Genomic DNA, 22,467 nt, shown 5'->3' on the forward strand with positions numbered 1-22,467 from the left:
CCTTGTTGTCTTCTGCCTGCCATTAACTATAATGGTAAAATTGTGATTTTGCCTAAAAAGCTTTTTTCAAGGTTTTATTTTTATTTTCGGGCCGATCCTGTTTGCGTGCCGCTGCCCTAAGCTTAAATGGCAGAAATCGGCCAAAGTTATTTTTTGTTATTTTGAGCCTATTTTCCATGCCAATGGCCATATATTTGGCCATTGGCATGCCTTCCACATTATATACACCCTTTATTTGGAGCTGTCATGGCTCTGTTTTGTAGTTTGCAGAAATGTACTCGGTTACTAGCCGACTACATTTCTGCAGGTTGCACCACTCCTGCACGGGTGGCTGCCAGCTTCCTGGATTGCTAATTCACCTCATTTGCATGGTTTTCACTTGCAAATGGGGTAATTAGCATACAGAAGCTGTCTCCATGCAGGAATAGTGCAGGAGCATTCGTGCACGTCCCGGGAGTTTGTTCCTGGATCTCTCGGTGGCCATATTGCCTCCAGCAGCTCTTGCACTATTCCTGCACACCTTGCAGAGCTTGCTGAATCCCGGGGAGAATGTTTTATTTGGTGAACAGTATTTTACACAGATTATTTGGAGTAGCTTGCAGTCACATCACTTGTCTGTTAATTCACAGAAATAGCTGAGCTATTCAGTTTATAAAAAGGGTTGAATGGGACTGTATTGCAGATCATTACAGCTAAGACACACCTCCAGGTGCTTTTGCAGTTAACTCCTACTGATGCCTCTAAGCGTCAAGTACTGCTTGTTCATATTTGTACTAATAATTCCAAAACTGTGCTACATACAAAGTATGGAAAGACTTCATCTCAATGCTTACACAATGTTAAACACAACTGCATTGATAATTGATGATTGTCTAGTACAGGTAAAGAGATTTTAATTCTTGTACATATAATTTTCATACATATGGTCATAAATTACATAGTTTTCTAAATATTTCTACAACCAAACAGCACAGACAAAACTGCTTAGCCTCATATGAAAGCTCCCTGCTGGATGAATAAAATGCTGCCAACAATATATGTGTAACATGAGCGGTTGAGGTATTGTAAGTTGTTTAGCAGATATTACAAATTTAATAGTACTGTATTTACTATGACATATAAAAATCAAGTTTAAGTCTAAGAACCTAAAAGAATACTGCTATTATAAAAATAGTTTATGCTCAAGGTTTTGCCATTCGCATTTCTTTAGTAAACCCCCCATAGTTCCAGAGATATGAACATTCGTTTGAAATGTGAGAATATAATTTGATTCTATCAGAAAGCTTAGGCCTAGCCAATTGGAAGTTACAGTACAACCTTCCAGTGTTCCATTCATGGGAATGAGTTTATGCCATTATATAGTCATGCATTTGATGTATATTAGACAATGGGGAAACTGTACATCAATACTCTGGTTGGAGAATGAGCATTCTCCAGCAGGGTATTAATGTACAAGTAATACCCGGTGAAAAATGAGTCTGCTGCTTCATGGCAGGTAATCAAGCCACTGTGGAACTCGGACGGAGGAAATGGAATGGCCGCCATTATTTTATGCTTGCTAAGCAGTGTTTTTGCTGTTTAGCAAGTGTAAAATATTAAAAAGAAGACAACAACAAAAAAGGTATGTGTGTGTGTGTGTGTGTGTGTGTGTGTGTGTGTTTGTCTCTGTGTGTGTATGCGTGCATGTCAGTGAATGTGACAGCAAGCGAGCCATTGTTTTACACTCCCAAAGCAGCGCTTTTTCTGTTTAGAGAGTGTAAAATAAAAAATAAAAAAAAAATAAAATACAGCATGTATGAGTGTATGTGAGTAACAGAGAGAGAGAGAGAGATCAATCGAGCAAAACAGAAGAGTCTGTTTATGTTCATGTCTGCATGCCTGCGTGAATGCGTGCATGAAAGCAGAGAGACTGCATGTGTGTGTGAGACAGAGAGATGAGAGCATGAGAGAAAGCAAGAGTGATGTGTGAGTGAATGCATGTATGTAAGCAGAGGAGACTTCCTGTGAGAGAGCTAGAAAGAGAGTGAGATTGAATCTGTCTGTATATAAAGTAGCTGGAGACTGTGAGAGACTGACAAAGAGAATGAGACAGATCTTGTGTGAGTGAATATGTGTATGAAAGCAGAGAAGACTGTGTGTGTATATGTAGGTGAGTAAAAGCAGAAGAGACCGGGTATGTGTGTATGGGAGAGAGAATGGGCCATATGTAAAATTGTGTTTCATTTGCTTATTATTATTTTTTAAGCGCTATACTATTTTATATATATTTGATGTAAAATGCTTCCTCCAACACTATTAACATATATTACAGCAAGTTTGAAACAGTAGGCGGAGTAACTGTTTTACATTAAAAATATATAAAAGTATAATATAGTACTTAAAAAAATAAATAAGCAAGTAAAACACAGCAATTTTACAGTGAGCCAATTGTCTTAAGTGCAATAATGTCCTCCAGGGTGTGTGTTAATGTGTAATTAATGTCCTTCTAGGAGTGTAGAGGCCCTCTGCCTGCGACTTTGGGCCTCATAATACCCCTGGGTGGGCTTTAATTACACATTAACACACCCTGTCAGGCATTATTGCTTGCATAATGCCTCACTGTCTTTTTCTGTGTTACTATTCTACTGCGTTTCTTTCATAATTAACATGCAAACAGCAAACATTGTTACAAGCAAATGTATGAGAAAAGCTTAGGCACCGGTCATTTAAAATGAATGTCAGTGCATCGACCATGTCATGAGCTATATCCTAAATCCATATGAATTTTACAACCAGTTACTCATCCTATAGGGCATATATCTGAAATGAAGGAGAAATAGAAAAAAAATAAACAAGATATATAGGCAAGGACATACAGCAGAAAGACATTATATTACTTCTGCAAGTTTATATATATATATATATATGTATATATATATATATATATATATATATATATATATATATATATATATAGTTTACTATCAATATGTCAAACGTCAAAACAATTTTCGTTCCATATCGAAAGTAAACCGCGAAAATTAAAAAAACAAACAGTACAGAATGTCGAATCTGCTGATCGAATTCAGCAGATTCGACATTGTTTCCGAACACATCACATGATGTCAGGATATAGGAGCTAACGTAAACAAAACTCCTATAGCTGACATCATGTTTTTGCAGGGGTGAAAGCCCTCCTGCACCCCCAACCCCACCCCCATCCCATGCTAACTATATTTTCCAACTCCAAGATTACACTACAGTGAGGTAAGGGATTAATTTCCCTGCCACACTGTACCGCGATCTCTATACATTTCTTTGAATTTATATTAGCAAATGCACAGTGCATTCACTAATATAAACATTCAAACATTGAGATGTTCAAGCAGATGAACATTTCAACATCTGTGTTTCGGATTTTCATCTGCGAACATCTCAACGGCACAATTTTGATAGTAAACCTATATATATATATATATATATATATATATATATATATATATATATATATATATATATACACACACACACACACACACACACACACACACACACACACACACACACACACACACACACACACACGGATACCACTATGGAATAAAAAGCTGCATAGCATAGCTACAGACTACCATAGTTGCTTTGTCTTCATTAAAACAAAACTCTTTTGCAATGGCATGCCCTTTCACCTTACAAAACATTCATCTACATGTTTTCTGTGTGGTGCAACCTTTAAAAGTTAAATTGCAGTCTGAATCAGATGGCAATTGTTCTATATCTGCATTGTACCATTCTAACAATAGAGAAATGTGTGTGTGTGTGTGTGTGTGTGTGTGTGTGTGTGTGTGTGTGTGTGTGTGTGTGTGTGTGTGTGTGTGTGTGTGTGTGTGTGTGTGTATGTGTGTGTGTGTGTGTTTGTGAGTGCCTGTTTTTGTGTTTTTGAAATAATATGAAATATTACTAAATATCTCCTTCAAGTGGCTTGAGATTAATTAAAACCTCTAGGAGAGCAGTCTGCTCTAGCCTGTAGACCTGTGACTGTTAGTTAAGGAGAATCTGTCCATAATAAGAAGAGTCTGTGCAGCGTTTACAAATGCTGCAGCAATACTTCATGCTGGCTACTTACTGAGCAGCAGGAGTTCATACTTCCCTTGTTGTTGTTCCTGATTCTCAGAAATATATCACAGAAAAATGTCACAGGGCAAAATGAATGTAACAGTTATTAAATGCTGCAGGTGCAAATCTCTTGTGGTTCTGTATATGGTACAAGCAGAACTGGAATACTGCTTAGACTGCAAACAGAAAAGAAACCTTGCAGTTACTGTTCTTAAAAAAGGAGCAGAAAAATTAGAAAAGAAGGAGAATAATGCTCTTCGGCCATCTGTCAGGACTGTTAAACGCTGCATGTCTCCGTGGCTCTGCAGACTGCATCATCACAGACTGACTTCCAGAGTTAATACTACCAAAGAATATGCACTGCTTTTAATGTTTTTGCAGTTTTTGCAGTCGTCGTTTGTTATTTATTATTTATTTGACATTTATTAATCGGTTTGGTCCAACTGAGCCAAACCCCATTTTCAGTGGAAATCCGAGGGGAAAAGCTCCAGTAAATAGACAAAAAGTATAATTGCACACTATAACGCTGAAGTAACATTGTAAGAACATCACAATTACAGGGTAAGACTGACATACACTGTAAATATAAGTAGTTACATTAGGAAATATTTACATGGTAAATGGAGGCACTTTTTTTTTTGTATTGTACTTCAATTCAAATTGTGGGGTAGGAGAGTTGAAAAGTTAGAGATAATATGGGAAGAAAAGGTAGTAAGGTGGGATTAAGTTAAAGAAAGAGAAGACAGATGAGTGAGACACAATATATACATATTTACACGGGTTCTTGTTTTCAGAAGAGTGAAGAAGAGAGAAAAAAAAGGTAGCAGTAATTAAAGTACGGGAGTCAGAGAGTAACTGTTTGGGGATTGTTGGTAACAAAGATGAGGAAGAGATTATGTAGGGGCCTGACAGTGACAAGACCTAGAGGCAAGTAGAAATTGTTTTCTTGAAGAGCAGGGGGGTGGGAGATAGTTCTTATGCACAAGGGGAGATTATTCCAGGCCTTGGCTACAGTGTGTTTATACAAGATTTTTCCTACATTTTTGTTTGGTTTATGGATGCCAAGGAGTTGGTGATTGGAGAGAGCAACTGGGAGTGTAATATGTGACAAGGGAGGAGAGGGAGGGGCAGGATGTGGGTTTGTCAAGGATGAAGTGTAGGATGCGGAATTGGGTCAATTGGAGTTGCTGGTGAAATTTTAACCATTGGAGTGTGTCGAGGGCAAGGCAGTGGTGTGAGTTATGTGGTAAGTTAGTAGCAAATTGAGCTATATTGTGATAGGTTTGTTCTAACTTAGATAAAAGTGTAGTTTGAATATTAGTAAAGATAGGAGCTGCATAGAGAAGGGAGGGGAGGGAGAGTGCTTGGGCCAAGGAAAGTTTAGTGTCAGAGGTAAGGAATTTTCTATTTCTATGCAATAGTCCTATTTTTTGGTGTTTTTTTAATAGTTTGTTGAATATGCAGGTTAAATTTCAGTTTGTCATCAATAGTGGTGCTTAAATGCTTAGTGTGAGGATCTGGTCTAATGGTGTTCTTATCAAGGGATGTGATAGTGAAGGAAGATTTATGGTGAGCTAGAGGTCGGAATCAGAAATAGTAAAAATTTTTTTTTTTTTTGGATTTAAAATGAGTTGGTTGTCTGAGAACCATTTTTCAATGAAAAGAAAAGAGTTTTGGGTGTGTGTGTGGTGGTCAGAGATAGAATTTGAGATGGTAGGAAGTGTGGAATCATCTGTGTATTGAATAATGGAGGATTGTTTGCATGCAGTATGTAGGTCATTGGTGAAGACTTTGAAAAGTAGAGGTCCAAGAATGGAGCCTTGGGGGACCCCACTTTTGATGGGTAGGAAGTGGGAAAAGGAGGTAAGCCATCTGACTGATTGCTGCCTATTGGTAGTAGTCGAGAGAGGGCCCAGAGAGATTAAGGTTTGATAGTTTTGAAAGAAGTAGAGAGTGAGAAACAGTATCAAAGGCTTTGGAGAGGCCAAGGAAAAGTGAAGATACTAGCTGGTTGTTGTCTCTGGCTTCGGCTACTGTGTGGGTAAATGATAGCAGTGCAGTGGTACTACTATGGTGTGGCCTGAAACCATGTTGTGTGGGAGTTATCAGGTTTTTCTGGTGTAGAAAATTCATGAGCTGAGTGTGGATGCATTTTTCAAGTATTTTTGATAAAGAGGAAAGTATAGCTATGGGCCTATAGTTGGATGGGTTAGTAGAATGTCCACATTTTTTCAAAGGGATGGTGTAAAAGGATTTCTAAATGTCAGGGACTTTGCCCTCCTGACTGGATCTGTTGATTAGTAGACTGATAGGGTAGGCTAAGAATTTTGTGGCAAGTTTGAGGAAGGTGGGGGGAAGGTTGTCTGCAGAGGGGGAGCAAGGCTTGAGTTTGATAATCAGTGATTTAATATAGGCAGTGGAAACTGGTTTGAGCGAGAAAAGGTTGGTGCTGTGTGGTTCTGAAAAGGGTGGATGGTGGACAGGGTTGAAGCTGGTGCCTGTTAATTTTTGAATAGTACCAATGAAGTAGTTGTTGAGAAGGGAGGCAGTTTCTAGTGGGTTTTATTTGGGAAAGGGGATGGAATGGAAGGGTTTCCAGGATGTAATATTTTGTTTACAGTAGACCAAAACTTTTGTAGATTAGATTTTCTGCTGTTGAACTGGGGTGAGGTGTAGAAATTTTCTTGTCTCTGTTGATTAGTTTTTTTGGAGAGATCCCTGAGTTGTCTATAAGTTAGGAGCAGTGATGGTGTTTTGTTTTAATCCAAGTTTTCCAGGCATTATCTCTTTTTTGCATAATGGATCGAGTCTCTTTAGATAACCAGGGGGCATAGTTAGCTTTGATTCTGATTCTCCTAGTTGGGGCAAGGGAGTCAAGAATATTTAGAAATATTTGATTAAACTTTAGCACAGCTTCATTGAGAGGGAGCTACCTGAGGACTGACCAGTTAATGAGTGACAGTAAGGAGTTGAAAGTTTCAGTGTTAAAATTTGTTAGTTTATGACAGTCTCTGTATGTGTGTGATTCTGGTGCTTATAGTGTGTGTCTTTGGATATGGGTGGGAAGATGGTCACTCAAGCTATCTGGTAAGGTAAGGGAGTTGTGGTAGAGAGAGGGGGTGTTAGTGCAGATCCAATCTAGAACTGAGTGAGTATGTGAAGTTTTATGTATGTGTGTAGGCAGTGGCGGCTGGTGATGTCAAATTAAAGGAGGGCTGCAGGAGACAGCTGAATGGGTGGGGCCAATGTGAAGGGGTGTGGCCAACTAGAAAGGGGTGGGGCTATGCTCAAAACCACAACAACTGGAACTTTAATTAAATATGCTGCCCTGGGTGCCAAACAGTCATTACGAGAGTCCAATCAAGACAAAATGAAGTGTAGAAGAAAAAAATATTTCAATGCATTGGCTACATGACAACTTACTTAATATCCAGATGGAAACAGGTTGTGAGGCATAAAAAATAAATTACTTTTTAAATACATTACTAGAATGCCAGTCAAAAATCAAGTATAAAAAAATAAGAAGCACTCAACTCAAACCACTACTCCTTGCACTGCAGTTCTAATTATAATTTATATTCAGCTTTATAAAATTACCAAGTAACATGCTGAAAGTAGCAATCTCTGTGATACCCCCACTTGTAAAAATGTTTCTTATCCAAAAAAGACCTGCTGCCTGACACAACTATCTACTTGTTTCATGGGGAAGACATGATCAAAGTAAAAAATGAACAGCAAACAAGAAACAAGCTCAAGATAAATTGCTTAAAGGATTCCTTCACAAGTTATGGACCACACATGATAGATTGGCATTCTGTTTAGTTTACGGGTAAGCCTGCAAAGATGACTGCAAGTCTCCAACAAAAGATGACTGCAAGTCTCCAATAAATGTAATGAGCATCTTAAAATACTGTAATCCTGTCCTTTTATTACAAATACTGTCATATGCATTTCAATACCCAAGACTTATGCATTATCTAGTTATGCAAATATTCTCTGCATGGCAACAACAAAAAGGCTTTCAATGCTGGTAATTCTTTAACAGTATGCTTATTAAAGCTTACTTGCATCTTACAATCTCCGACAAGCTTAGCTGATGCTCATTAAATCATTGCTACTTAAACAGAGCAACAGGGCACTGTGACAGCATGCATTTCCTGAATAATAAGAAGCATAAATCAACAGTATAAAAATCTGACAGAAAACCAGAACATTCTGCAAAATCAAGGACAGATGAAAAGCCACTGTCGTACTTGTGGTCTACCTTGGATGGGGGAATACTCTGCACACTTACACTGCATAACTGCTCCTTTCCTTCCTTGGACACATCCAGAGCCACTACAATGGGGAGTGGGGTGCAACAAGTATGTCATAATTTGAAATGTCTCTGGCAGACAGTGATGGCTCTGGCACTCATACCTCTCAACTTCAGAGCAAGAAATCTGGACAAAGCCATACATAGAACTAGAAGTGGGACACAAGCCCAAAAATAAGGACAATTTTTAAATATTGCTCTTATTAACTTAGATAATAGAATAGTAGTAGATCTTGCATTAGTATGAATTTTCTGGAGGGTATGAAATCTGAAACTCAAATGTCTGCCATTATTTTCTAACTTCAATCTTTAATGACTTGCCACTACTTTGCCAGAAAACCACAATTTTATGAAAAACAGACCAAAAATGTGATGCAAAAATATAAAGTTGCCACACAATACAGCTGGGAACCTGTCAAAAAAGGGACACCATTTTAATATTAACACTGTTAACTTGAGCAGCTAACAAAATAAGAGCATCTACACGCATTTCTGAAATAAAAGTAATTTATAACTCTGATCATTACAGTTATATATAATTGTAAACACTTCACATTTTCTTCCAAAATTGCCATTTTGAGGAGGGATTATTAGGGGAGAGCAACGTTTTGAGCCAAAACTGGGGACAATTGAGAGGTTTGGATATTCTTAATTCTACAAAGCGATTTGCACGTACCTCTCAACCTCTTAATGCAGGAAATCTGGACAAGGCCAAATATATTGGGGGAACATACAAACACTACTAAAAATTGCTCTTGTATAAACTTAAGACAGTTGATAGAATAACAGGTCTTGCATTAGCATGCATTTTTCTGAAGGTTATGACGTCTGAAACTCAATGTCTGTCATTTGGTGACTTCATTCCTAAATGATTTGCTAGAAAACCACAAATTTTATGAGGAACAAACCAAAAATAAGAAGCAAATATCTATTCATTCTGAAAAAATATGGACAACTGAGAGGTATAGTTCAACTGGGGCTGTCTGAGTTTACTACACTCCCCCCCTCACAAAATCATGGTCGAATGGAGCCTCCCCCTGCAGCCATTACAACGTCCCATTCCTTGGTTATTTTGCCCCATTTACCATAAACACTGTAATGTGCATACTGCTTTACTTCTGCGATGATTTAGATTTCATTTGAAAGTTTTATTTTGCATTTTGCAGCACAAACCCTAATAGATATCTGTTAAACAAAGCAATGCAGTCTCACAATGAAAATAGACTTAGCATTAAAACTTCTCTTCCCTTGAAACTCACATGCATTGAAACAGCATTGAAACCCACATTCAAAGAAAATACATTTTGCCAGTGGCAGATAAAGATTAACTCTGGGCTGTTTTCAAAATCATAGGCCCCTTGAACATGAAACATACACATGCTCTTTGATACACCTTCCTGACTGTATTACATTATATTCCTTGTACAATACAGTACAGTTGTTAGAGGGCATTTTAAATTTATTGTTTTGAACATTTTCCAGTAAACAATGAAATGAAATGCATACACCAATGACAAAACTGCCCAATTCAGAACATTTCCATCATAAAACGTCTACTCAACTTTCTATAGTCGACCAGTATCAGTAAATATGCACAATCTCTGAAGTAGTAAAATCCACATTAAAGAAATCTGTAACTAATAAAGAGGTTGCTGCTAGCAAACAACTTTATATGCCATTGTTTCATCTACAAATAAAGTGCCTGTTGCCCTTGAAGAATAAATTGCCTATGTTGCATGCATTAAAAAAATGATAAGCTAGTAATACCAAATAGGGAATGGATAGCAAACTGATAACAGGTTCATAGTTACTAGGTATCTTTGCCAAGAAGGACTGCAGCATCCACCCCCTTTACAACACAGTACAGTATCAGCAACGCATCTACCTACTGTGGGAGTAGACCCCACAGCCTTCTGCATCAAAAGCAAGTACCCTACCTGTTGTGCTATTAACAATGCAAGCAGACTTAGCATAAGCAGCACTAAACTTTTGTTCCCCTGCATCTCTCAGCTCCTTGTAAAATCTACTCAACACTCAGCTGTATCTCTGAACTTTGCAGCACAAGATATCTGGAAAAAGCCAAAATTTATTGGGGGGGGGGACAAAAGGCCAAAAACCAGGGACACATTTTAAACATTGCTTGTATAATGTTGGAAAGTTGCTAGAATAAAATGCTGTGTTACCACCATACATTTCACTGCCACATCTTGAACCCAGGGGACACTGTGCAAAACAGTCAGAGAAACATACCACTATGCCAAATCAGCTGAAACAGAGGAAGACAAACTTAAATGGCTACTATTTGGTGAATTCAGTTCTCACCGTAGCTGTCAACCTCTTAGCAAAAAACACATGAAAAAAAGCCAATAATGTGGGAATACAGCTGCCAAACATATTCAGTGAATTCAGTTCTCACCATAGCTCTCAACCTTAGCACAAAATACCTGGCCGAGGCCAATAATGGGGGAATACAGTACCAAAAATATGGGCAAATTTCAAATATCCATGTTATAAACTTAGACAATTGCTAAAATAAAAGGTTTTGTTTTACCATGTACTTTCTGAAGAATATGAAGTCTGAAATTCAAATGCCTATTATTTTTAAACATTTGTTAACCAGGAAACCAGTCTGACTTGGAACAAAACAAAGCCAAATTTCAGCAGAGCAGGGAGAAACACTCCAGACACATCTTTGTAAGGGATGGATGGGAGGACATGCAAACTCCACACAGAAGGCACCCCAGCCAAGAATCAAACCAGCAAACTTGTAGCTGTCAAGCAACAATGCTACCAGTGCACCACTGCACTACAAGCTTTTGCAAGGAAATATGAAGATAGAAAAAACACAGATTTTATGAGGAACAGAACAAATATGAGGCAGAAATCTGCATTTTTTTACAAATAGTGGTGGGTAGGGAATTCAGGTCCTTGTCACCTGCATCCAAGGTACAGGGTTCAAGCCTGAGTATTTCTACCTACCACTCTGTGTTAACAAGGGCATTTTACACACACACACCTCCACTACCTGTAAATGGGTCCAGAAGCAGAAAACCAGGTCCAACTCCATCGTCTTGAAGCAGCAAACCCGTGCTCGACTTAACACTTCCCTGCAAGAGCTTTGCACTCAACTTACCTCTCTCCTGATTGGTCCTGGCTGTGGCTCCTCTCTTCTGTGGGGTCATCTACCACACAGCATCTGTGGGGCAGAAAATACCTTCTCTGCATCTGGACTGCTGACTCAAGCAGTCAGAGTTCACATGGATTCCTGGGCATTTGCGGGGCAGTCTGAGTGTGTCTGCGCATGCGCAGCAGTTCCGGTACTCGTTAAAAAAGAAAAGATTATTTTTTAAAGTTTATGTTTCACTGTATGTATTTATTTATTTCTAGGTGGGAGGGCTGCAGTCTTGCAGACCAATAGCATGAGCCGCTCTTGTTAGTGTAGGTGATGTAGCTAATTGGTGGAAACCATGTAGGTTGGTGCTGAGTTGTGGGCAGTCGGTTGTGAATTTTGACCAGTCTATATTGACATCACCAAGGATAATGGTTTCATAAGTTATATTGAGGGAGAACTAAGACAGAATGTGCTCAAGGGTGGAGATATTATTACCTGGTGGGATGTATAAGGAGGCTATGGCAAATTTCTTATGTGGCAATTCCAGATAAGTAGTTCGGCAGGGTGAAAATTTGGAACAGGGATGGTAAGAGGTGAAAGGTTAAGTTGATCAGAAATAGAGGATGGAAATTTCTCCACCTTTTTTGTGTTTCTATCGGAGTGGAAGATGTTATATCCAGGTGGTAATATTGCCATATTGGGGATAGTAGGTTTTAGCCAGGTTTCAGATAGAGTAAGAATATGTGGGGAGTTATGGGCAATCCAGGTGTGTAGTTCAGTTGTTTTGTTGACAATGCTTTGGGCATTTAGACAGTAAATAGAGATACTTTTTGGGTGGGAAGTGGTGGGACTGGAAGGGAGTGTAAGGGGGGGGGTTGAGATGGAGAGGGGAGGGTGGAGGATGAGGGTGTGTGGTTGACATGTGGAGATGATGAAGTGGGGCTGGGGTTGAGATGGATGTCAGCAGAGAGAAGTAAAATAAATACTGGTATATTAATGAGAGAGTGGTGGTGGTAGAGGATAATGGCCTTTAATTTTGGTTTAGTGTGATTGGATGTATACTGCAGTAACTTATGTTTAAGAAGGCAAGTATAGGTGAAGTTATAAAGGGAAGGGGAGCTGCAGAAGGAGTGGGTATTGTCTTTATGGGTTAGGTTGATAAGGGTTGTGGGAGATATAGTTGGGTAAGACAGTTTTATATGATATGTGGTAGAAAGTGTGAAAAGGATAAGTAGGGGGAGAGTTAGAAATATGTGAATACTGATATGAAACATTCCAAGGAATGAGAACCCTGGAGTATTGGATAGGGTGGGTTGGGGGAGTGGCTATGTGAAGGAAGTGTCCCACTTCCACTTGTGGGTGATAGGTATGGCAGAAGTGAATAGGGGGAGTGGTTATGAAGAGGAAGTAGCAGATGATAGTAGTGTGGGGAATGAAGGGGTGTGGTGGATTAAAGTATAAATCTTAGGAGATGTGGTTGGTGTAAATGGGGGTAGGGTAGGGGAGAGGAGTGAGCCCGAGCGGAGCAAGGGCAAAATGGAGTGGGCTGGCTGAGGTGAGTGGATGGTCTAGAAACAATCAGTATGAACTTTAACAGGAGGGTATGCTAGTCTCAAGCTTGGGGGTTGGTGAAAGTGGGGTAGGGAGAGTGGACCCAGAGAGTTCAGGCACCTAGGCCTGATTTCCAGTTGACAGGGCGGACACTTTATTGCTAAAGTGAGGTATTACACTATAAAATAGTGGAGTCAGGGTAGATGTGGAGTGGGCCAGTGAAGTGAGTAGATTAACCTTGTGTTATACTGCCATCTATTGGGCAGTGACAGGAAATTCTAACACTACATTAGAGGGGACAGGGAGGCGAATGCTCTCAGGGAGTCCTTAGCGAGTGTGCTAGCTTTAGTAGGGTCAGAGCACAGAAATAAGTTCAAAGACAGTAAAACAGTTTTTTTTAGTATTGGCCAAGTTTAACCACCAGTTAAATAATAGCAGGGCTAGGTCCACTTTGATTGCTAAGATATACTCTACACATATGTTGCTCAAATGGGAGCTTCCGTCTCTCTCTTCTGTTTTTATGCTGCTAGGGAGCCTGCTATTAATTCTTCAGGATTTCTATGTGGTGCCTTCCAAAAGCAATCAAATTCTGTCTGATTGGAGAGGGGTAGACCAGCGCATGTTCAGGTTATGGTGTGGCTGAAAGAGAAGAAAAAAACACAAATACAAAATGTAAGCCAGTTGCATAAGGAGAGGTAAGGCAGCCGTAGTAGTAGTAGTGAGGGAGAAGGGGCTATAAGTTTATTCAGGTTAAATTATAGTGTGTGAGGTATTGCTAAACACCAGGACAAGATGAGAGAAGATGAAAAAAAAGTAAAAAGAGGATAATAAAATGTACTGCGGCTTATGCACGTTTAAGAGCATTAGCAATTATATATTTAAACGAGTTCAGTTTTCTGCATGTGTAAGTTTGCTTAACAAGAATGAATACCAATAATCTAAGAAGCAGTGCTTTACCTATTAGTGGAATGCTACAGTGTTACTGAGAATCCTGTCAGCACAGAGATGATGTACAGTGGATGGTGTCTGCACATTTTACAGAACAATGAGTATATGTTCAGTGCATAGCTGTAGAGGCATTGCAACATCAGCTTTATGCACTGCTTCACTGCACTGGGAGGAGTGTAGCTGCAGAATCTGTACATTCTCATCTGCTTGTGGGAACATTTTATTTACTGCATAAGCCTTCTAAGTCTGTGTTAATAAAACAACTCTGACCCAAAAAAAGAGCCACCGATTGTGGCAAACAAGAACAAACAGCAAGACAAGTACCAAACTTTTATTCTCTAGCGCTTCAGTGTCACCACCTTCAAGGAATATCAAACAGAAACAAACATTTACACACATTTTTATAACTTACATGATTAACATCAATCATTAACCAATTAAATAACCATTTATCCCTTAAAGCAAACATTTCCTGTTTAAATCATTATTTAAACCATTAGGCACTAGCGTTTTATGTTTTAAAATAAAAATACTCTCTTTATACCGCAATTTATGCTTCAATACATTTTCATCATCACAAAAACATTCCACAACTTCTAAAACTGTGCCTTTTAACAAGGTAGTATCACTACCATGAAACACTTTAAAATGTGAAGCAATTATTTTATCTTCCCTCATATTCCTAATGTCTCTTATATGTTCCATGAATCTGACACGAAATTCCCATTTAGTTTCCCCAATATAATATAAGGTACAAGGGCATCTCAATGCATAGACCACCCCTTTACTTCTACATGAATAAACATCTCTGGGTTCAAATTTAATCCCATTTATATTATTAAAAGTGCTCACAATATTTGCACACACACTGCACCTATTGCAGCATGATGTTCCCTTAACCTCGAATACATTTGATTTACTTCCAATAATATTCTATCAATGTTCCTATTTCCTCACTTTTAATATTGTATACAGATACATAATAAATGGTGTCTGCTACATTTCTGTTTACTTCTCTATGGCCAGGTACCCAATCGCTTCTTTTCACTCCATAACTATGTTTGTTGTTCCTTCCATTTTTATTCTTATACACCTCTTCCCATACTCTGGTTTGGGCTTCCTTTAAGACATTAGGGTCGTAACCCCTTCTCAAAAACATACATTTTGTTTGTTCCACCCCCCCCCCCCAACAAATCTTCATCACTACATAATCTTGAAATACAAACTAATTCCCCATAGGGCAAAGCCTTCAATACACGGGGAGGTTGGCAACTAGAAGCATGTAGATATTGATTACCATCCACAAACTTCCTATGTATTCTGGAAGAAACACTTCCATCAACATTTCCTTCCAAAATAAGGTCTAAGTATGTCACTTTATTCCCTTTCTGAAGTCCATCAAATGATAGACCAAATGGGTTTCTGTGCATCTCCAAAATAAATTCATCCACTTCATTCAAACCTCCATCACATACAAATATCAAATCATCTATATATCGAAAATAAAAATCAACATATCTTTTCATAAAACCCAATTTAAATAAAAATTGTATCTCAAAAAAAGACATAAAAAGGTTTGCATACATGGGGGCAAATGCTGCCCCCATTGCAGTACCCTGTCTCTGTCTGTACAATTCATTATTAAAATAAAAATAATTATTTTTCACAAAAACTCACCATATCAACTACAAAATTAGAAAAAGGACTATCCCCAATAAAATATCCAATGGCTTCCAAACCATCTTCGTGTTTAATGGAGGTGTACAAACTCTTCACATCGAGTACCAGCCAATGTTTATCCTTATTCCAAACCAACGGGGAAATTCTACGTAATAAATCTAAACTGTCCTGAATATATGCTGGGGATGCCATAACATAAGGTAACAGTATTTTATGTAATACTAAACCTATATTGTGCAATAAATACTTGCAAGCAGAAATAATGCCTACCAGGTGGTTTCTCCATATTTTTATGTATTTTTGGTAGGCAAAAAAGACAGCTATTTCACTGTTACGATTAAATAGCTTATCCCTGACATCCTTTTCAGTAAAATAACCCATTCTAACACTATTATCTAGCATTTGTTCGTACTCAACTACTGCTTGCTCATATTTACTTCTACCACATTTTTCATATACATCAACATTATCTAAATGTTCCATACGCATATTATAATATTGAAGTGCATTCATAACCACAGTCTTATTCCCTTTATCAGAGGGTTTTATTACTATATCCTTTCTTTTTCCTAAGATTTTTAATGCTTGCCACTCCTTAAGGGTTAGATTATATGTTATTCTATTTCTATCCATTGAAGCACTATCACAAACATTCCCACCTCCAAATCCTATCATGGACCCAAACTGTGAAATATGTGGGTTCTCAAAAGGTGGCATAAACTTATTGAATGTTGGTATAAGTGACATATCAATCTCACAGTGTGCATTATGAAACATATTTTCTTCCATATCATTGTTATGCATTTCCCCAGCATCTTCATAACAAGAAAAAAGCTCTTGTCAGTTTCATTAGACAAAGAATCATTTCTCATTGCAGTACCAATACCTGAAATCCTAGCAAAATGATTCTTTAAATATATCTTTCTCAAAAATCTAAACATTTCTTGCCTTGCCACATGTCCTCTCGGTAATACTGTGGGCACAAACTTAAGCCCCAAATTTAACAGAAACCTGCTCCTGCGTTAAAGTACAACATGATAAATTAACCAGTAAATCTGGTGCAATACATTACTCACCGTCTAAATCTTTTATTAAAATAGTGTCCATTGTTTGATCCCTGTTTATAGTCCTTTCTATAACTTCTCCCTGTATCGCCGGTATTAGACCCAAAGTTTCTGGTGTGTTTCTGTCCCTGGTGAAACTGCTGTTGTGGCTGCTGCTGTATCTCCTGATTCGAAAAGTTTGTGAATGTTCCGCTGGTCTTTGAGGTTGTGGCAACTCGGGAAATTCATCACTCACGTCGGTTTCATAGCGACTATCCTCGCCCGAGGAAACAAATGATGTAGAAGCACTATTTTTAAACTTGACGTGCTGACGTCTCCGGTTCCCGCCTTCCGATTGGACGAGTATGTGAAGGCAAGCCCAGCCTCATATTCATTTGCATCCCTCATCAACTTAGACTTCTTTTATTCCACAAGTTCAGCCTCCAATGAAAGTAATTTTTTATTAGTCCTCTCCAAGAAACTTTTAATACTTTGGACTCCCATAGAACTACTGATAGTCTGAGACAGAACCACTAGTTCTTGTCTCAGTTTCTTATGTTTAATCTGGTCTCTCTCCAATAAAATGTGTAACCATTCTATCACACATTTATGTGAAGCCTTAAATCAGCGCTCTTTAAACTGTTTGTCTGTGGGACAGTTCAAGTCAAAAGGAGTACTGGGATTTTTAACAAATCTTAGACCTTTAGGTGTAATGTCCAGATCAATGTATCTTTGTAAACCCAAGATGTTGAAATAGGTTTTAGTCTCTTTTTCCAACAATTTTTCATATTTCTCACACAGTTCTGTCATATCAGATGGAATTCCATTCACCGTCTGTCCCACAGAATTAAAGGGATCAAGTACCCTTTTCGCTCTTTCTTTTACAAATGTCTCCAACAATGGACCCATGACTGTACCAGTTTGTCGATTCTCCGAAATTTAATCCAAAGTGTGCACAGAACCATTTAAATACTGCTCCATGGTTCTCTGAGAACCCACCTGAGCTCCCAGACCACCAACAGCTCCCACAAGGGACACTAGTTCCTCCCGAAATATATGAGGAACATCCATATTAGGGTCAGACGCCATACCCCAAAATAAAATAAACAACTGCTTCTCCTTCTTCCTCCAATAATAAAACAACTCTGACCCAAAAAAAGAGCCACTGATTGTGGCAAACAAGAACAAACAGCAAGGCAAGTACCAAACTTTTATTCTCTAGCGCTTCGGTGTCACCACCTTCAAGGAATATCAAACAGTAACAAACATTTACACACATTTTTATAACTTACATAATTAACATCAATCATTAACCAATTAAATAACCACTTATCCCTTAAAACAAATATTTCCTGTTTAAATCATTATTTAAACCATTAGGCACTAGCGTTTTATATTTTAAAATATAAATACTCTCTTTATACCGCAATTTATGCTTCAATACATTTTAATCATCACAAAAACATTCCACAACTTCTAAAACTGTGCCTTTTAACAAGGTAGTATCACTACCATGAAACACTTTAAAATGTGAAGCAATTATTTTATCTTCCCTCATATCCCTAATGTCTCATATGTTCCATGAATCTGACATGAAATTCCAGTTTAGTTTCCCCAATATAATATAAGGTACACGGGCATCTCAATGCATAGACCACCCCTTTACTTCTACATGAATAAACATCACTGGGTTCAAATTTAATCCCATTTATATTATTAAAAGTGCTCACAATATTTGCACACACACTGCACCTATTGCAGCATGATGTTCCCTTAACCTCGAATACATTTGATTTACTTCCAATAATATTCTATCAATGTTCTTATTTCCTCACTTTTAATATTGTATACAGATACATAATAAATGTTACTGAGAATCCTGTCAGCACAGAGATGATGTACAGAGAATGGTGCCTGCACATTTTACAGAACAACGAGTATATGTTCAGTGCATAGCTGTAGAGGCATTGCAACATCAGCTTTATGCACTGCTTCACTGCACTGGGAGGAGTGTAGCTGCAGAATCTGTACATTCTCATCTGCTTGTGGGAACATTTTATTTACTGCATAAGCCTTCTAGGTCTGTGTGCCTGTGGATGTTATTTAACATGGTTAATGTTTGAACAGTTGGTGGGCAGATGGTAGGCAGGCACTTTCTTATCTCTTCTGTTTCACTGTGTCCACTTGTAGTAAGTGTCTGCATGTTATTTTAACAATGACATGTTTGCGTTGCCATAAAAGGAATGAAAAGGACAAGATTTTGTCTGCAAACGGTTGCACCACACTTGGTGTGGGCCTGTACACCAGAAACGTGATAGTCTGTTCTGCCAGAGCATGCAGAGTTAAGCTGTCACCCTCATCTTCATTAATGAAGGACACTTTCCCATATCCACACAGTCATGCCTATCAGATAGAGTACGCTAGCTCTTGGCTACTTACGGTGCATCTGACTTTTCTCATCTTTCCTTCATGTCACCTGTTGAGTATGTGGTGGAGAAAGCTATAAAACTGGGTCAGAGATGGCTAACAATTCCTTCAGTCACATTCCATGGTGTTTCTCCACTTCCTCACTCATACTCCTGTAATGTCTTTCTCTTCACAGTTACTAACAAAAAGATAAGTATACGAGAAAACAGACAAGAAACATGATGGTTCAAAGTTTTTTTCACCGTCAGAACTTCATGTTAATTCTCACAGAAAACACAGTGCATAGCATTGACAAACAGCATCACTGCACATCAGTCCAGGTAGTCATTATAACAATGACATATATGCCTTGGCACTGATATTCAGTACTACTTCAATACATTTGGTAAGTTATGTGCCACTGTGCATTCTCCTTGGCATCTCTCCTGAAACTGAGCATAGTGTGACATCCATCCATAGACTTTTGTGGATGAGATGTTGTGTGTGTGCTGTATTGCATCCATTATAGTCTCTGGATACACAGCATCTTCTCTTGCCTGATGTCATGTTTGGAGAATCATCTGTTCAGCAGTTTCTACCTGACACACCATAATGATTATTGGCAAATCACTTTAATAACAGATCAAGCTCACATGATAATATTGCCTGCATACAATTGCTATTTTTGCCACCCTGCTGTTTTCCTTGAAGCTACTTGTGTAGGACAGAGTTACAGACCTTGGTGAAATCCTATAGTCCACATCTATCATTACTTCCTTGTAATGTTACACTGTAACCTAGTCATAAAACTGGGTCAGAACTGACTGACAATCCCTTCTGAATATGTATTCATGTTGTTTGTACTCCGAGTGATTAATGTCCCTAGAAAAAGCAACTTGCCCTGCTATAAATATTCTGTTCATGACATTCTCTGCCACTACAGTTAGACAAACAGGCCTGAAGTTCAGTGGATTTTTCCTGGTCACTCATTTGTACAAGTCCTCAGGCAGTTCTGTGCTGGCTAGTAATATATTAGACATCTCCTGCAGGGAATCCTCCAGCACACTGACTGGATCCCAGCAGATACTGTCAGGGAGTTCATCTGTTTCCTGTGCTTTGCTCTCCCATATGGAAGGCAGTTACTGCTCATTCTGTCTCTGTCTTGGTATCCATACACAATCCATACGCAGTATACAGCATTCCCTTTATCCTTATCTCCATCCAAGAATGGTCCTTTTATTCCACCTCTTTCATTCCAGAAATCAGTGGTACATTATTCATTCAATAGCTATATTTATTTTTCCCCTGTTTACAACCATCTCCTTTAATTTAACATGGCCATGCATATCCTTCCCTTACTTGTTTTCTCTGTATCAGAAATGACTGTTCCCTTTTGTGATCATTCTGCAAACTGTCTTTCATCTTGCACTTTTGTTGCTCTTTCTGCTCTCCCTACTTTGTTGCTGTTCTGCTTGCCTTTCTGCACTGGGCCTCATCCACGTCTCCATTCCATGCCTTGCAGCTCTTGTGTTTACCTTCTCCTTTGCTTTAATTGCTAGCCTCACATTTCTGTGTTACTTCATTGAGCTTTTCATTTTCCATTTTATCTGACTGTTTGGCACAGAGGTTAAAGACTATGATATGTTGCAACTAAATCCTGCGGCAGTTCTGGGTTTCATTCTATAGCCTCAGTTAGCTTTATGTGATCCTGAACAAGTCATTTAACTAAGTATTGCTCATGGACCGCCCACGAAAATGGACTTTATTTTCATTTGGTTTACCTCATTAATACTTTTTTACCTCTTCCTCAGACTCACCCCCATGGCTCTACACACTCCTAGCCATTTCCTTATCTTATTTCACTCATGATTTCTTCAAAACCCTAACTTATTTTAACTACTCCTACACCAACATAATCCAACCTTGAAATCCAGCACAATTGCCTTTGCATTTTTAACCTTTCCTTGACCATTGTAAACCTCACAGTCATATATTTACTTTTGGCTATTAACACTTTCAGATAGATGTTCCTGATCCTGCCTGCATAGTATAGAACCTTATCAAGAATTCTGTTATTTCTTGTAAAATTTTGTATCAACAGGATATACTCCTGTTGGTTCATGATCTCACCCGCCCCCCCATATCCATCATGGAGCTTGGATTTTACTAAACAAAGGTAAGTTGTCAATGCATTTGTGCTGCCAGCTGTGTAAGCATTAAAGTGTAATCTGTCAATTACTTATACATGGCATGCTTTTGCAATTACTAATAAAAATCAACAGGCAGTATTAGACATTTGGGGATGTCAATAAGATGACCCTACATAAACGTCTGGAGGCATCACTGGTATTTAATGAGTAAATTACATTTATCAGCTCACAACCACTGTCATCTTTTAATATGGTGTGTGCATCTTTAGTCGGACCCTTGTTGCTCCATTGCCCCACGTGGAGGTGGTATTCATTCTCCTAATCCTCCCTGAACTTGCATTTGATGCCATTCCTCAGATTTGCGATTCCTCAGATTACTATCTCCCAAACTGTCCAGGCTGTCTCATTCCTATGTAACATATTTACTGCCAACTTTGTGCATCATTTCTGTCACAGCATAATTTTTACATTCATGTGAAAAATGTCAACCCTACCATCCTGTATTACTGTCCATCATTTGCTTGTGTTTTTTCTCAAATGCTTTAACTTTATAGTAATTCAGAGCCCCATTCACAGAATCAGATATGTCTGCTTTCTCCCATCGCCTAGTGCCTGTGTACTCATCTACTTCTTTTGCTTCAGTAACATCCCTTCCCATTCCATTGCACCATAAAGTTACAGTCACAGAGTGCACCTTTCTAACCCACTTTTATGCAGTGCTATTCCTTGGGTGTTAAAATGCAGTTTGATCCTGATTTTTGAGCTGGAATCTTTGTCAGACTGTTTCAGTTTTCCTAACAGTCTGAGGCCGTTTTACTTCCTCCACTGGTGTACTGCTACAGCCAGCCATTCCCTAATTATTTTTTCCTCTATACAGGAACTGCTGCACCCATTTTGTATCCTGCATCTCACTACTACCTCCATGGCTACTCTTGCTGCTTCAGCTATCCCCACTACTAGGTCACAGGTGCATATCCACACCAGAGTATTTATCCACTACCGCTGCATTTGTGATCACCTTGGTCATGACATGACTTGCTAAATCTCAGAGCCATAGATGGTTCATCTGGTTCCTCATGCTGCTGCCTGATATAAGACCTCTCAACCCTAAAAAAGCCCCTTCTATGATTGGGTCCATTTCCATCCTGCTACTCTTTTGTTGTTACA

Source organism: Protopterus annectens, chromosome 4.part0 (assembly GCF_019279795.1).
Source record: "Protopterus annectens isolate FY-2018-M chromosome 4.part0, PAN1.0, whole genome shotgun sequence".
NCBI classification, from domain to species: Eukaryota; Metazoa; Chordata; order Ceratodontiformes; family Protopteridae; genus Protopterus; species Protopterus annectens.